Genomic DNA, 4,689 nt, shown 5'->3' with positions numbered 1-4,689 from the left:
ATCCAACCATCCATCCATCCATCAATACAACCATCCATCCATCCATCCATCCATCCATCCATCCATCCATCCATCCATCCATCCATCTTTTCCAAGTTGGGTTGTGGGGGCAGCAGCTTGAGCAGAGACATCCAGACCTCTCGTTCAGCCACCTCTTCCTGCTCTTCTGGGAGGACTCCAAAGCATTCCCAGGCCAGACGAGAGACATTGTCCCTCCAGCGTGTCCTGGGTCTTCCCCTGGGTCTCCTCCCAGTTGAACCTACCTGAAGAACATCACCAGGGAGGCGTCCAGGAGGCATCCTTACCAGATGCCAGAGCCACCTCAACTGGCTCCTCTCGATGTGGAGCAGCAGTGGCTCTACTCKGAGTCTCACCCAGATAACCAYACATCTCACCCTATCTATCARGKAGAGTCCAGCTACTCAGCAGAGAAAACTCRTTTTGATCAGTTGTGTCSRCRATCTTGCTCCTTTCAGTTTACTAAAAGTTCATGGCCATAGGCCACAGTCCAACTCCCACCCTGAAGGGGTCCAACTTACTGCTTGCAATGCAGACAAAACTCTTGCACCGCTGTAGGGACTGAATGCCCCATACCAACGGACCCACAATCCCATACTCAGAGCACCACCACAGTGTGCTTTGGGGAACACAGTTGAACCTCTTCTTCGAGTCCACAAAACACATACGTAGMCTGGATGGRCACWCCYGTGCCCCATTGAGGACTCTARTGAGGGYAAAAATCTGGTCCAGTGTTCYAACAGGGACAGAAGYCACATTGTTCCTCCTGAATCTGAGGTTCGACCATCGATCAGACTCGCTTCTCCGGGACCCCTGAATAAACCTTACCAGAGACGCTAAAGAGAGTGATACCCTATAGTTGTTTGGTTTTTTACAATTATAGGATTCTCCAGACCAACAGAGACAAAAACAAAGAACTTGTGGTTGTCCTCTCCACCAATGCCTGTGAATATCCAGAAGACAGATGTCTTACAGATACCTGGAGGTCCACCTGAGCAACAAGCTGACTTGGACTCACAACACAATTACATTTATAAGAAAGGCCAAAGGAGACTTGTTTCTACTCAGAAGACTGAGGTCCTTTGTCATCAGCCATCGTTTACAGCTGGGTGGGCTGAGGTTGGGGACATTATGGCAGCTGACAGGTGAAAAGTGAACAAAATGATCAGGAAGGCCTCTGGACTCAGTGGGAGTTGAGGGGCAAACTCTCATCCATGTTGGTGAATGACTCCCAAATTCTCAAGACATAGGGGAGCTCCTTTAGCAAGAAAYTACTTTTATTTATTTTTTACTTTACAATGCAAATTGGACTTGTGCTGTCTGCACTAACACTTTGAATTTCCTGCTTCTGGGATGCAAAAMGACAGATCTTGTCAGGGTCCATGGAGGGAGAACCCAAAAATGTTCAAGAATGATTCTTTTATTTAATCAAAACAAAAAACTGACATGGCAGCAATACTTACAAAACACAGGGAGGTATAAGGAAACAAGGAGGAYTAGGACCAATGGCTTGGAAGGCATATAATGATGTGGTTAAATACACACAAAGGGAGAGTGGAGATGGGCAACACATGGGACTACATACAGAACTTGATTGCAGCAGGAGAGTTTGCCCAGAAGRAAGTGAAAAACTACTGAGAGCCGACAGAGGGTAGACATGGAAAACTGGAGGCATAAATAGAGATTTAAACACAGAAACGACAAGGACAAGACTGAACTCACATGGCTAGAAAGGACCACTAACTCAAAGGATCACTGAAGTAAACAAACCAAAACAGATTATTAGATTCTTATCTTAAACGTCTACATCTGGATGAAGATGAGAGAAACTTTCAGGCCTGAAAACACCATCCCAGCTGTGAGGTACAGAAGTAGCAGCATCGTGCTGATCTTTTGCTGCCGATGTCTTTCACAAAAAAAGATGATGTCGTGAGGAAATACTGAAGCAACATATTGAGACGTCAGGCTGGAAGTTCAATTTTGGACACAAATGGGTCTAACTCAGTCTGGTTTCCTCTATAGGTGAAGCTTTTTTTWTTTTTTACAAGCACAGGTGGTTGTTGTTGTTTACACACAGGAATTGCAATAAAGAGAAAATTGGGCCCAACAAAAATGTGGAAGAGAAGAGGAGCCGCTCTGATAACAGGAGGGGAGATGAAGATGGCAATGGCGATAAGGAAAAATTGGGAACTGCGATAGGAGAAAGTGGATTTGTGTTATCACTAAACTGCAACATCAAAGGCTTCGCTGGCAGAGGAAACTACAAAACTTTAGAGAGAGAGAGAGGGGGAAAAAAGTTAATTTTACAAGTAATCTCCCACCCCGGGGGCTCRTGGGTAAAACAAAACTCTGTGAAGTAGATGAATTTAGCTAATCTCTCTCACACAGCTTCAGGGACTTGCAGCGACACAAGGATAAAAAAAAAAAATTAAAACAAATCCCCAGAGTGCTTGAGTTTGGAAATTTAGGAAACAGAGACATTTTATGGTGTTCAAGAAGGGTTGCTGAGAAAAGGACCTCTGTTTATAGTCTAAACTCAAACAATTTAAAAATGACTGACAGCTGAATCCTGTTCAGATATTTCCCTGCTGGTGAAAAGTGACAAGACGACACAATTCACTCAGACAGCAGAGGGGAGCGRTGATGGATGCTGTGTGATGGGAAAAAGCCTCTCTGTTTGGATCTAAAATGAACCTTTATTGTTTGAAGTAAAGACTAAACGGTTGATTTAAATCAGAAAATTAGAACAGGTAGCCATCCCACAATAAATGCCCTCTTATCAGGGGGTGCAGGTGGGAGTAATCTTACAGTGACACACTAAAACCAAAAGCCAAAACTGAATTTTATAAGATTTATTAAACTGTTATCATAAAATACTTTTTTTTCTCCCTTTCGGCTGCTCTCTTGTGCAGGGATCACCACAAACTAGCTCAAAAGATTTGGAAAATGTTTCAAGGCAAAGGAGTCCATCCTGGGCCATGACTCGGCTCTTTAAAGCTTAAATTCATATTCATAACTGAAACTAGAAAGATTTAACATCACCTTCTGCTTGTGTGTCAAAGATGAAAACACAAAACATGTTGGGGACGACTTTCAACTACTACCACACACAATCTTAGCTCAGAATCAGTAAAATTGACCAAGTTATAGCAATTTTACTGTTTATTAAAGTTGGTTTGCAGCCATCTTGATTTAGGTTGACTCCAAGAGTTTTGTTAAAGTCCATCGATTAGATTATGAGATATTTTACTAAAAGGAAGAGTTTGCATATATAAGCTGGACCAGCAGTTATGGGAGGGGTCTTTGACCCACCTGGATCCTCATTCATGGCACCCCTGTTTCTTCTACTGCCATTATGATACAAATACTGTAATTGTGAAATATTATGATCTGAAATAATATGCTTGAATTGGACAGAACAGATATTAGTTTAAGGCCGAGGAATCAAACTCAGGGGGGGCAAATGTAAAACTTGGTCTAGGCCATGTCTTCTCAAGTCCGGTCCTCATGTTTTCCATCGCTTCTGCAGGTCTTTACATGCAGGATAATGGGTCACAAGAACCACTGGTCTGGGCCAAGGGCCAATTTCTGTCAATATTTATTGAAGGAATGTTATCTAACAAATTATTCTAATAGTAATACAAACGACCATTTTCAAATAATGTCTTAAGTAGAACATAATAACCTGTAAAGTAAATGTATAAACTTAAACACTTTAGTAGCATTCATTTTTATGCCTTGCACTACCAACAGATTTTTTTCATTTATTTATTCTTATTTTGTCACAGTCCAACATATCAGGTTAAAAAAGAAAACCCTCACTAAAAATTCATTTATTTCACTTAAAATAAGAAAAAAAAATGCAGCAAAACATAGTTAAAGTCAATTCCTTGTAAAAACTATTTTATATTTAAACTATTACCTTTGGGGCCGGATAAAAGGGCAACAAGGGCCAGGTTTGGCCCATGGGCCTTGAGTTTGAAATGTGTAGGATGAGGTCAGGAACCAGATTAACCTGCAATTATTTAGTGATTTCTTCTCATCTGCTAGTAAATCTGATGTAACTGCAAAAACACAAGACTGAAAATGGCAGCCAAAGAAAATCAGCAGCCGAAATGTATCAGAGTGACATTACTTAAAAAATAAGACATTTTTTATTATAGCTGTTGACAACACTACATGAAAGATGATCCGAGGAGAAGGATTTCCCAACGCTGCAGATCAAAACAAAAATCATCTGACAGGATGTTTGTCTTCACCCTGCAGTCCAAAAGATCAGCTCAGATTTCTTCTTTTTTACCCAGATCCCCAGAAATTCAAAACAAAGAAAATGCTGCTTTAATAAAACTGGTTTGCTGTTTTGTATAAAGTTCTGACTTTTGTTGCAAATAGCTGCTATTTTTTATTTTTAAAAAATGGAATGAAATGAATTAAATTTTCTAAAATGTTCTCTTATCACAGTGTTTATCTCTTGAACTGTGAGTGAAAACATGAAATTAATACATATCTGTTTTTACGCAACCCTTGAGTTAAACACCTGCCACTGAAGTAATCAGCCAGAAAAAAAAGGCTTTTATTTTGGAGAGTTTGTGTCTGCAGGACAACAGAAACCAGAATGTGTGTGTGTGTGTGTGTGTGTGTGTGTGTGTGTGTGTGTGTGTGTGTGTGTGT

This window comes from Austrofundulus limnaeus, unplaced genomic scaffold, assembly GCF_001266775.1.
Source record: "Austrofundulus limnaeus strain Quisiro unplaced genomic scaffold, Austrofundulus_limnaeus-1.0 Scaffold39, whole genome shotgun sequence".
Taxonomy (NCBI): Eukaryota; Metazoa; Chordata; class Actinopteri; order Cyprinodontiformes; family Rivulidae; genus Austrofundulus; species Austrofundulus limnaeus.
Note: the sequence above shows the minus strand (reverse complement) of the source record.